We start from the raw sequence: 13,625 nt of genomic DNA, 5'->3' as shown, positions 1-13,625 counted from the left end.
TATTTTCATCAGTCTAACAGTATCCCATTATGGTTTTAATTCTACTGTCCTTAACAACCAATAAGTTTAACATATTTTCATGTGCTTATTCACCATCTATATATTTTCCTTGGTAAAGTGTCTGCTCAAATCTTTCAGTCCCTTTTTTTATGGGAACAGACATGGTTTATTTTTTATTATTGAATTTTGGCGAGTCCTTTATATAATCCGGATAGAAGTTCTCTATGAAACATAAATATCTACAACTATTTCTCCCCAGTCTGTCTTTTATTTTACTCTCTCAACAAAAGATTTTGATTTTGATGAAGCCTAATTTATCTTTTTGTGTGTGTGTGTGGATCAAACCTAAGCTTGACCCATAAAAGGTATTAAACGTAAGAAATCTTTGTATAACCCTAGGCCACAGAGATTTCTTTCTATGTCTAATTCGAGACATTTTATAGTTTTAGGTATTGCATTTAGGTCTATCATTGATTTTGAGTTAGTTTTATTGATTAGACCGTGAATCAAAGTTGTTTTTATTTTAGCATATGCATATCCAGTTGTTTCAGCACCACTGTTGAAAGACTATTCTTTCTCTACTAAATTTCCTTGTCGCCTTTGCTAAAAATTAGTTGTTCATATATGTATGATTTTATTTCTGTACTCTCTATTCTGTTCCATTGTCTATGTTAATGCTAGTGCCAGGCTGTGTCAATTACTGTGGCTTTATAATAAGTCTTAAAGTTAGGTAGTAGTATTAGACTTTCAAATTTGTTCTATTTTAAAGTTGTTATGATTTAGTCCTTGTGAATTTTGGAATCAGCTTGTTGTTTTTCTACTGGGAATATCCATTTGCAGGAATTTTGTTTGAAATCACATTAAATCTGTAGATCAACTCATATCTTACCATCACTGAGTCTTCCAACTCATGAACAATGTATATTTCTTCATTATTTCATCTCCTTTAGTTTTTCTAAACAGTGTTTTATACATATACATATTTATTTATTTATTAATGAGACAGAGTCACACTCTGGTGCCCAGGATGGAGTGCAGTGGTGCAATCTCAGCTCACTACAACCTCCACCTCCTGGATTCAAGCAATTCTCATGCCTCAGTCTCCCAAATAGCTAGGACTACAAGTGTGCGCCACCACATCCAGCTAATTTTTGTATTTTTAGTAGAAACAGGGCCTTATTATGTTGGCCAGGCTGGTACTGAACTCCTGACCTGAGGTGATCCACCCATCTCGGCCTCCCAAAGTGCTGGGATTATGGGTGTGAGCCACCACACCAGGCTGTGTTTTATAATTTTCAGTGAAATATACCCACCTTGGTCTCCTAGAACTCTTAGCTTTTTGACCTTAACTCAGGAAGTCTACTCTACTTGGTTCCCCTCCCTGCACCATAACCTGGAAGCTGTCTCAACACAGCAATCTGGGGATATCTTAGAGGTCATTCTCAAGGACCACTGTCCATTCCCTGATGTCCAGTTTCTTTAAAACTGTGTTTTACATATTTCGTCTGAGTTTTTTTTTATTCCAGGCAGGAAGCTAAGTCTGCCTGTTACTCCTCTTAGCAGAAGCAATACTCTATAAGCTGATTTTCTTTCCCCCAGCATGCCATTCTGCTTCCTTCTCCCATACTTTGCTCATGCTCTTTCTTCTTCATAGAGTGCCTTTTCCCCTTTTAACCTGGGTGACTCTTGCTTATCTCTCAAAACAAAAATCAAATCAAACTTTAACTCCTCTACGAACATCTCCCCCATATCCCAAAGCTAAGTGATACTCCCCCTCCTCTTCATCCCCATATTATTCCATGAATGTATCTGCTACTTTCATCTTCACCACTTTAATTTTCAAATTACCTGTTTATATAACCATCTTTCCACTTGATTAGAAGCCCTCAAAGAGAAGGGTCAAGGCTTACCTTTTTTCTAACTTTTATTTTTTTTTTTTTTTTGGAGACAGAGTGAGAGACTCCATCACCCAGGCTGGAGTGCAGTGGCACAATGATGGCTCACTCTAGCCTCAACCTCCTGGGCTCACATGATCCTCCCATCTCAGCCTCCCAAGTAGCTGGGAATACAAGCACACACAACCATGCCCTGCTAATTTTGTTTTTTGATTTGGTAGAGACACAGTCTCGCCTGTTGCCCAGGCTCGTCTTGAACTCCTGAGCTCAAGCAATCCTCCTTGTCTTAGGCTCCCAAAGTGCTGAGCTTACAGGCGTGAGCCACCATGCCAAGCATTCTTTCTAAACTTAATGTCTCGTGAAGGCTTTGGCACATGGTAAATATTTGTTGACCAACATCTTTGAAACACAAATTATGAAAAATCATAAGAGATGCCTTTCTTCCCTTATAGACTATAAATGTCAGGAAGGCAGGGACGGTGTCTCCTGAAAACAGCAGTCGATTCCACTAGTTAAATTCCACTATTGCCCAGTGTAAGCTGAGTAAGCTGCTTCTAGAAGCCAAATTGCTGGGTTAAATAATATTTTTAAACATAAATAACTAATGTCAAATTATTCTCCAGAAAGCTATCAATAATGTGTGAGAGTTCTCATTTCTTCTCATCCTCAGCAACACTAAATATTATGCTTGTTTTTTTCAATGTTGCCAACCTAAATATTTCTAAAATTTTTAGAAATATTTCTAAAATTACAATTTTTAGAAAATATTTCTAAAAATTACAATTTAGTACTTATTTGTGAGGTTGAGGAGCTTTTAAATGAATTGAATGTTTATTAGATACTTAGTTTTAAACTGTGGATTTCTATTTATAACTGTCCTGCTTATCCTCTGTTTGCTCCCAACCCCACCACATCCATTCTGTATTCACTTATGCTTTGTTCTGTACAATGGGGGCTGACTTGTAAGAACTGCACCACTCAGGCTCAGACCCAAGAAGTAAGTCTCCTCATCCAGAACTCTAGCTTCCTCCAAGCTCCAATAAGCAACTCCTTCCCCTGATGCCTGTAGACCTAGACATGGTAATGGCTTCCTGATTTTGCTAGTATTTTTGTTGTTTATTCTCTCAACCTGGCCACAACTCTAAAGACTGTTCCTTCATTAAACTCTTCACCAAGATCCTTTGAGTAAGTCATTGTTTCCTGCTGGGAAAGACAGACAAGAGAGACAGACTCGGGGGAGGCATGAGAGGATAGAGCACTGGAACTGGACTGAAGTTGGGAGACCTGAGCCACATCTCTAAGTCACAATAAAGTTGAACCATGACCCAGAAGATACAATAACCTTTACCTGTTTTGATATTATAATTTCACTTTATATTTAATGATTTTTATGAGCTCTTTATATATTATAGATATATTACTCTTTGCTAGTATATACAATGCAAATATTTTCTCCCAATTTGTAGTTTGGTTTTTTTTTTAGGTAGTCTGTATTTTCTACCATGCAAATACAAAGACTATTTTTCTCCTTGGTTCAGCTTAACAGTTGCAACAGTAAACCTGAAGGGGCGAGGGGTCAGGGAACATACTCTGACTCACTCCCAGATTTTATTAGAAACTTATTTACATATCATTCTTAATTATTTTCCTGGAGTCAGGTTAAGTCTTTCCTGGAGTTAATACAACCTGGATTACATCAGGCTAATTTAGCATCCAAGTGCTCCTAGCCTTCTATTTAGAGATTCCTGTGGAAGAATTCCCAGACTGCCACAGGCCTTATAGCTGTCTACGTTTCCTCTCTCTTCAGTTGTCCAATGGCATAAGTAGGAAAGATCTAACTTATCTAATATACTAAGCTCCAAGAAGACAAGGACCTTGTTTGTATGTCACCACTGCATCCCCAGCTTCTAGCAACAGTGCCTAGCATGGAATAAGTGTGCAATAAATTTTGAATGAATGAAGAATGAATGACAAAGGAGAAGGAATAGCATTTTGTCTCTACCTTCCTGCTCCTCAATTGTACCACCATGTGATATACCCATGACACAACCTTGCTGATGTTGGACCAGTTATTATCCCTTATGAAATGAAGTTTTGTTGCTTCTTCTATCCCATTAAATACACATAAATAGCATCTAGGTTTCCTAAGAACCTTTATAAAGTCAATGCAGAGTGTGAGCCCAGAGGTGAGCAGTCAGACTTTACATGCAGATAATGGATTTGCCCTGTAGCAAAAATCCTGACAGACTATAAAGTTGTGTTTTTGTTTCCTTTTCTTCATCTTAGAACTGTAAAGGTAGCTCCCCTTTGGAGGAGATATATGTATGGATCAGGATAGCTATCCTAAGAATAGAAGGAATGCTATAATTTGGATAAAAGAGTAGAATCAACATTTTGTTCATTTTTTTGTGAGAAGGCTAAGATGAGGGATAAGAGACATACTTGAGGGAATTATGGAGACTGGGCACTGGAACTGTACTGGAGGTTGGATACCTGGGCCACATCCCTGAGTCATGAAATATATGAACTATGGCCCAGAAGATGCAAAAGCAGTGCATCAGGAAAGCAACCACTATGTGAAGCACCCAGGTGTCCAGAAGCTGGGCCAGTCTTAGAAGGCTGTTCCTGATGTGAGTAGAGTCATTCATTTGGCAAACACTGTTGTAATTATTTAGGATACATCAGTGAATAAAATTTATATTTTAGCCATCATCCTTTCTGTGCACTGAAACCTTATCTATCCACTCTCCAGATATTGCCCATATGGAAGCATGATCCTATAGGTAAAAGTTCTCTAATAGATATTCATTTGTCCACTAATGCCCCAGACACTTACAACCCCTGAGCCTAGAAATCACCTCAGGACCCCTAGCAGAGTGGAGAAACAAGGATGCCCACATAGGGTCTGCTAGGACACTCCCCACAGGAAAAAAAAGGATGTGGGTATCCCTGGGACATGTTCTTTCATTCTTATCAAACAAATCAAAATAAAATACAGTTTTTTCAGTAGAGTCTTCCATCACCTCTTCTTCTCCAGAGCACAGGCTAAATGTCAAACATTTACTTAGTTCTTTCTCTTATTGCCCACATAAACCACATTTCATCAAAATTCCAAAACATTATTCCAGTGTGGTTAGGAGAGGTTAATGATTGATTTCCTGTCACAAGAGAGCTGACAGGATGGTCCTTCTCAGAAGCTGCTTGAACTGCGTCCTCCACTGAATATTTAACTATTCTGTGGGCCCACCTCATGGCCAGACTTGTAGCTGTTTGTGTTCAAAGAGTCCAAAACTCACACTGGCATCTGGGACCCAATGACCTTCTTAGTGCTCCACTAAGAAGGGGTTTGCCCTAAAATTCTAGGGTCTTCCTCAGAACTTTACTTTTCCTGACATAAATACTAATATTTTCCCTAAGAAGCTGAACTGCCATCTCATCAGGCATTATTTGAGATAATACATCTAGTGTCTTCTGCCCAAAAGAAATTCAGGAGGGGGTTTCAGCATGAATGGCTTTTGTGCTTTGGGGAGGAATTTACCACTGTTCAACAGGTTTTTGTTGTAAATATTAACTAGGTGACCTGCCAGTCTTGGGCTTGGAAGGCAGGGTGAGACTGGGGAAACAGGTGGGAGGGAGCACCACTTTCTGCCCTAGGAAGGAGGCCAGGCACCAGGCAACCTGCATTCACCATTCTCCTGCTGCCATGTGAGGACCACCCTCCCATTTCTCCTTCAAATGATTACCAGGAAGACTGGTGATGTGTCTTGATGTGTCCATCAGAGAGTTTAGACAGAAGATTCACTCTTGCTTTGGGTTAAAAAAAAAAAAAAAGGCAAAAAGACTTGCTTCACCCAGAATTATTGGAAATGAATAGTTCCCAGCCCTAGCCTTTTCTGAAAGGGGGAGGGTACTGGGGATAGTAACTCAAGACACATCTAGTAGGGAAGAAGGAAGGGGTTTCTCCAGTTGCTGCTCACCAAGAGCTAAGGGATTTTTATGTAACCTGAGTTTCCACTGGTCCCCAGTCCCCCACATATATTAGAATGTAGTGACAGATGGGGTGTCATCATCAACCCAAATGTCACAGGAACTTACGCTTATCATCTACATATTCAGTGGAACTTTAGCTTCCTACAATTTCCGCCCCGCCTCAACATGTTAAAATGTCTGACACTCCTCTGAGAAGTCTTTATATGTCCACAAATAAGTGCATCAGCTACCAATGGCCTCTGCTAGATGCTACTGGCACTTCCTTGGGAATCAAAGATCGAAATATGGATGCCATACTACTTTCTGTGCAATATAATTAAACACTCCCTCTGACCCAATCATTCTACAAATTTAAATTTTATACATTTTACATACACCAAATATTAATATAATAAAACGCATACATAAGCTGGGCAATGTGGCATGCACCTGTAGTCTCAGCTACTTGGGATCCCTTGAGCCCAGGAGTTGGAATCCAGCCTAAGCAACATAGCAAGACTCTCTCAAAAAAAAGAAAAAATACATAAAGAGCAAGAGAGCAATGTGGCCTATTAATTCTTGTATGATAAGTCTCCTAAATGGAATTAGTGATATGTAAAACTATTGCTCCATTGTGAAAGGAACAACTATAATTCAAAATGGTGGAATTTAACCTGATACTCTGAATAAAGTTGATTTTTCATTGTGGTTGAAAAATGTACAAGGCTGTCTCTCCAGTTTACCTGTTTTTGTACCCTTAGGCATTTTCCACTGGAGTAAGCTCATTTCACCATTTTATATGCAAGTACGTTTAAATCTATAGACTCCGTGACTGTCAAATATCATAGACTCAGGATGACAAACACCTTCACTCAGCTCCATGCCATAATAATGTAAGTTTTTAACTTGAAAGAAGTCAGCCCAGAGTGCCACAAAAACAGTTGCTTTTTTCCTCAGCTCTTCTCTGCCTTCATCCCAACCCCAAGCAAACATTTTTCAGTTGATTAGCCTCCAGGTCTGAAAGCTGGAGTAAAAAGAGACCTTCTAACTGGCACAAGGATGCAGACAGTTCTAGAGCAAACACTTCCCAGATCCTTGGCTCCCATATATACTCTCTGCTGAAATTCATTTCTCACTACTTCAACGAGGTTATCCATATCTATTTCTCCTGTCACAGCCCTACTTTTTCCACTGCACAGAAAGAAATGTATACCTTTAATTCCTCCTGATTCTTCCTTGGCGTATTTTCCCAAGGTGTAAAAAAAAAAACTCTGGGGTGCCAAATATGGGCAATTTGAAATGTTGGGGTCTGCAAAACCTGCTTCAATCAAGGCAATGAAACTACAATAGAGCTGCCTGTCTTTGCTTTCTTTGATATATTTCTGTTACTACAAACTCTGGCATTAGAAATGGGAATTTGAGCCAATACTAGATGTTCTAAATTTAGATATGCAGAAGAATAGGATAGCAGGAGTGATGACAATTTTAAATTAATGACTATCTCTTTCTATTATTAAGATAGGCATGGCTCCTGAGAGAAGTCACATAAGATTAGATATAAACAATCATATGAAACTGTCTTGCAATATCTTTTATTTTCACACATCCAGATTAAATTTTTGTTAATGAAAACTGAGGAGACTGGCAAAAATGTAAATAATTTTAATGTTTTCATGTAATTACCAAAACTGACTTTGGAAAATCTATTACAAATTAGCAACATTCATTGCAAAAGATGGAAAGTATTATATGAGTGTAGAAAAAGTTATAATTCTTCATCCACTGTTGATGGCTATAATTATGCTAGATGCCAAGGGCATCACTCATTAATTCAGTGATTTATCAATTCATTCATCCAATAAATAATTCATTCATCCAACATTAGTTCCTTCATTAATTCATTCATCCAAGAGTATCACTCATTAACTCAGTAATTCATTCATCCAACAAATATAAGTGACTACTAAATTCCAAGCACTATTCAGGGTAATTAGGATACATCAGTGGCAAAAATAGAGATTTCTACCCTTATGGTGTTTATAATCTAGCAGGGAAAAGCATAGGGAAGTATTAGTTATCTATTATGGATATCAAATTGCCCCAAAATTTAATGGCTCAAAAAAACATACATTTTTTTGGTCCACAGTTTCTGTGGGTCAGAAATCCAGGCACAATTTGATTAGATCCTCTGCTTCACAGTCTTTCACAAGATTGCAATTGAAGTGCCAGCCCAGGATTTGTGGTCTCATCTGAAAGCTCCACTATGGAAAGATCTGCTACTAAGTTCACTCAGTGATTGTTGACACTGAGTCAACAATTCCTTGTGGGTTGTTGGACTGAGAGCCTGTGATTATCAGGTTTCTGATCAGAGGGGCCCTCAGGTCCTTGAGACATGAGCTTCTCCCACATGGCAACTTGTTTCATCAAAGAGTGCAAGTTGGGAAGGTATAGAGAGAATCTGCCAGCAAAATAGAAGTCAAAGTCTCATGTAACCTAATCATGGGAGGGACATCCCTCAACTTTGCCATAATCTGTTAGTTAGAAATGAGTTACTCCAAGAGAAAGGATTACACAAGGCTGTGAATATCTGGAAGTGAACTGGGGGCCATCTTAGAGGCTGCCTACCACAGACAGTAAAGGGGAATTAGGAGTGTAAGCCAAGGAATGTGGGTAGCAATTTTTAACATCAATAGCACTCCCAGAGTAGGCCCATTAAAGAGACAATTGAACAAAAACCTGAAGGAGGTAAAGTTGTCAGCCATATGACTATTTGTGGAAAACTTTTCAGGCAGAGGAAACAGTGATTGTGAAAACTCCAGCGTGGAAATACCTTTGGCCAGGAGAAGAAACATCAAGGAGGCCAGTCAATGTGGTGAGGCGAGTGGGCAAAGGGGAAGAGTAATAGGGGATGAGGTCCGGGAATGGGGTGGGAGATTACATGGGCCATTGTAACGAAAGTGTTTTTATTCTGGGTAAAAAGGGCATGCTGCAGGGTGTCCTGCAGAAAATAGGTATTATTGGACTTATGCTTTTAAATGATTACTTCAGCTGATTTGTTGAAGATAAACTGTGAGAAGGACAGGCAGAAGCAGGGCTCTGCCTTCTTATGAGTTGGGAGGCTACTTCGGTAATTCAAAGAGAAGAAGACAGTGCCTCAGGATAAGGTAGATATGGTGGAGGTGGTGGGGAATGATCAGATTCTGGATATATTTTGAAAGAGAGCCTACAGGATTTTATGATAAATTGAGTTTGGAGTGAAGATGAAGACAAGAGTCAGGGATGACTGACCTGAACAACAGGAAGAATGAAGCTGCTATCAACAGAGATTGGGAAGGCCGAAGATGAAGTTATTTTAGAATTAAAGATTAGGAGTTCAGTTGTAGAGATGCTGAGTTTGAGATGTCTATTGGAAATGAAGGGGTAGATACTCAGCAGGCAGGCAAACATGCCATTCAAGAATTCAGGAAACAGCATTTCTGCAATTAAAGGGATTCTCTAATCAGATACATTGGTGCCTCATTGAAAAGACAGTTGGCAGATTGTGGCAAAAATTACAGTAGACAAAACATCTCCCTTACCTATTAATGAATCCAGGGATATTTTTAATCTCTCCCAATTAATAATCTATGTTCACTATTACAGCAAAGGAAATGCATTACTGTTAAAAAAAAATTATAGCATGCAAAGACTTTTCTAGTCTTGCACTGGAGAAATTATTTTCAAATTTTCCTACTTTCATTTGAGTTGATTTGGGCTTTTTTTGGAAAGAGTGAATAAGAACATCTATCATCTATGGAGCTGCTTCAATGCCCAGGCATGGGAGAGGCTTCATTTTTCAGACCCATTCTTTTCATCTGAATGAAATGCTATTTTATTCATGAACAAACTTGAGTTGCCAAAATGTTCTGAATTTGCCCAGAACATTAGCTATTGCCTTTAAGATGGCAAAATGGTATGAAGCTAAGAGTACTGAATTCCATGTTTTTGAGGAGATGCGTGAGGAAACTCATACCCATTCATTGTTTTCTTCAGAAATGAAATGGATGTCCCAAAAAGGCATCTAACATGTTTATTTGGATTGAAAAAATAAAGGCATATAAGTGACATTGAATAAATTTATTTTGGCTGATTGGTTTGACCAATAAGAATCAGCTTTGCCAATCAGACATTCCCAAAAATTGAATAAACTAAGTCTGTGGCTCCAAGTTTAGATGAATATATAGTTAAAGAACATGACAATATTTTTAAAGTGATTTTCAAAAATGTCATATTGACAAAGGTATATTGAAGATAACAAATTTAAATTTTACCAACACTTTGAACTTATTATAGTAAACAGGACATCTCCATGTAAAAGAGTAATTGGTACAATTAACCATCATTCAGTGAGTTGTGGTAATGTCTTCTTGGCATTCTTCCCAGAAATTAAAAACATAAATAAGTCAGGGTCTGTGAAGGGTCTGGGATTTTTTGCCACTTGCAAGCTAATAAACCAGTCTATGATTTCATGGACAAGATATGGAAATCCTGGCTCAGAGACTACAACCTTTATTATTCTCAACACAGGAAGAAGCATGAGCGTGATGTTTGTTCATGTCAGTTTCCCATGTTCCCACCGCCTCCCTGACTCCCTGCTCGCCCTCTCCTGCTTGCATGCAGACCTGCCTGCAGCCCGGACTGCCCCGTGAGGTTCCACGAGGCAGCCCCTTTCACCCTAAGCCAGAGCCCAGGGTTTGTATCACACTGAGCTTGAGAGATTCACCACTTTCCTAGCAAGCAGAAGCAAATCTGGTGGTGTTTGTTGGTTTGTTTTTGGTCTGGTGAGAGACGTAAACTCATCTCAGTATTGCTTCTTACTCTGAGAAATGTCCCTGGTAAAAAGCAATAAGAGCCTTGCATTCTTGGCATACTCAACAAGAATGTGCAGGGCCCATGACACTCAGGGCCCATGGCAGAATGCCTCTCCCAAGAAAATACTCTCATGAGTGGGTAACACATTTTTCTACAAGTTGCATCATTTCCATTTCTTAACCTTGAACAAAACTGAAGGAGAACCTCATCAAGTTATGAGTGATGGACCATTAATAATAATCTTGATAATAGAATACTACATGGTTTCTGCAGAAAACCCAGATATAGTTAAAAGAATTTTGTGAAATTGCCATAATAAAATTCCTTCCATTCCCACCTTCTTATTTATGTGAAAGCAAACCCTCTCAGTGCTCACATCTGCAAATGGAGAAAAAGAATAGAGTCAATGCCAAACCTTCGCACAAACAATTAGTAATATCCATTCTGGATATATGAACTCATGGAAAAATTTAAAGACTATCAATTTTATAAGATATATTTCCAATAAATGTTAATTTTAATATTTAGGAATTATTATTTGTAACATATTTTTGCTATTTTGAGTAACTGTGTACTAGTAATAATGATAATGATAATTCAGTCCACATGAAAAATTTTAATACTTAGATCTATAGTTGCTAGAAATTAAAACAATTTTATTGATTGATTGATTGAGATAGGGTCTCCCTCTATCACCAGGCTGGAGTGCAGTGGTGTGATCTGAGCTCACTGAAACCTCTGCCTCCTGGGTTCAAGAGATCTTCCCACCTCAGCCTCCTGAGTAGCTGGAACCACAAGTGTGCACTACCATGCCCAGCTAATTTTTGTATTTTTTCTGTAGAGATGGCATCTCGCCATGTTGTCCAGGCTTACTTTTATTTTTAATTAGAAAGTTTCTGAAGTTTAATTTCAAATTTGTATATACATTTACCAGCTGAAGTCTACAATAGAGTGATAAATAGGATAAAATTTGTCATGAGAAATAAAATGGGATAACACAGGTTCCAGAAGGAAAAGGAATACTGCAAATTTCCAACTGTTTAAAAGAGCTTGCATTTATCTTCCTTTAATGAAAGAGAGTGAGGGTCAAATTGCTGTGGATTAGATTTCATTGGCTACACTTGGAAGAATGAAAGAACATTTGAACTGAAATGTCAATATTTACAACACACCAGAAATTAAGTCCTTTAAATAATTATAATTTTAAAATTCAGATATAAACTTTCAAATGTGTTAGGGGATGTGTCATTTTTAAAAATTATTTTAACTAGTATACAAACAAGACATAGGCTATATTTTTTAAAATAAAAATTTGAAGGTAGAAAGCTGCAGTAGAATATGAGAGACAGGGAGAACCACCCCTCTTCTTGAAGTTTAGCATATACTAGGGGCAAAGAGAAGTTTTGTAAGGGTTGAATGAAAAACATATATGAAAGCACCCGGCTTGGAACTGTCTCAGACCAGGGATCTGATACAACATAGTTTCCCTTATATTTAACTAAAATCCCTTTGTTGCATTGAAATCACATGTTCTACTCTTTTACATAGGGGAAAAAATTACATGACTTTCATTAATATCTCTTCATAACCTAAAGAGAGTTAAATCACCTTTCCCCGTTTCTCTTAAATTCTAAATATACCATCAAATGTTAATTTTTTTATAAGAAAAAGAACGAAAGGAGAAAGGAAGGGAGAAAGGAAGAAAGGGAGAGAGGAAAAGAGGGAGCTTTTAAACACTGTAGCACTGCTTTCCAAAACCAAGCAACTGGGATAACTTTTGTGTTGGTTTAAGCACACATTTAGCCAAATGAATTTTCCATTGTCCCCACCTGTCTCCCAAATAGTTTCAACTGTTTTGCCTTTGACCTGCTTTGGCCCAATCCCATATGAAGTCTGTGCTCTCGGAATATCCACTTCTGGACTCCTCCACCGCAGGGTTGCCCTTAGCAGCAGCTGGGAAAACCTCTTGGGGAACAGCTGGTGTCCAAGACCCCACAGCTCTGCCATCACCCAGAGTGTCAGTTTTCTGCAATCACAGGCTTTGGGGGACACATTTCAATAAAATAACACTTCACATTTGTGTAGCATTCTGCTGCTGATGGATAACTTTCACAATCATTATCTCGTTTGCCCTCACTTGGTCATGAGGAAAACCTGGCAGACTCTGTAACATCATAACGTATCCCAAGACTGCCAATGGGGGAAAAATTTTTAACTCCCAAGACCCCATTTCCTTACTACACAATGAGGAGCCCAGACTGGATGTCCCCTTAAAATGTATAATTGTGGGCAAATGCCTCAAACTCCATCTACTGCTGGATCTACCTGCATGAAACCCAAACTCATCTCTGTGACTTCATCACACTACTTACTGCTTACCCACCCAAAGGACAACTAAAACAACCAACACAGAGACCAAAGAAGCTGTTGCATTTAAATCTTCCAAACAAACCTAGTAAGAGAGGTGACTGGGTTATTATTACCTCTGGATTTTAGAAGAAGACATTAAGGTGAGAATCAACAACTTCTGGCAATTACACAGTAAATGCAAATCCTGTCTTCTAGTTCAAGAAAACTAAACCATCTTGCAAACAAAAAAGTTAACAGAAGTTAACTTCTGACACTATCTTCATGGGTATCCAGCTCCACAACACTGACAGCTGTCAACCATTTGGTTAGAGGCAGGATAATCAACTAGGGCATACGATACTTGAGTTTATCTCTGGTCTACACAAGCCAGTTCGTGGAGCCATACATGTATCTACATCAAACTTGACATTTTGAGCACATTTTCAAATTGCTAATTCCTTAAAAGCAGAGATGGTGTCTAAATTGAAGCCTTCACCTCAAAGGGGCTCTGCCTTGTTTGTGCCCTGCAAATCTTGTTGGTTTGTTTCTACTGTATTGGAG

The sequence above is a fragment of the Aotus nancymaae genome, unplaced genomic scaffold, assembly GCF_030222135.1.
Source record: "Aotus nancymaae isolate 86718 unplaced genomic scaffold, 86718_ANA_hifiasm-v0.15.2.pri h1tg000040l, whole genome shotgun sequence".
Classification (NCBI taxonomy): domain Eukaryota; kingdom Metazoa; phylum Chordata; class Mammalia; order Primates; family Aotidae; genus Aotus; species Aotus nancymaae.
The sequence above is the reverse complement of the archived record's forward strand: the minus strand, read 5'-3'. Positions refer to the sequence as shown.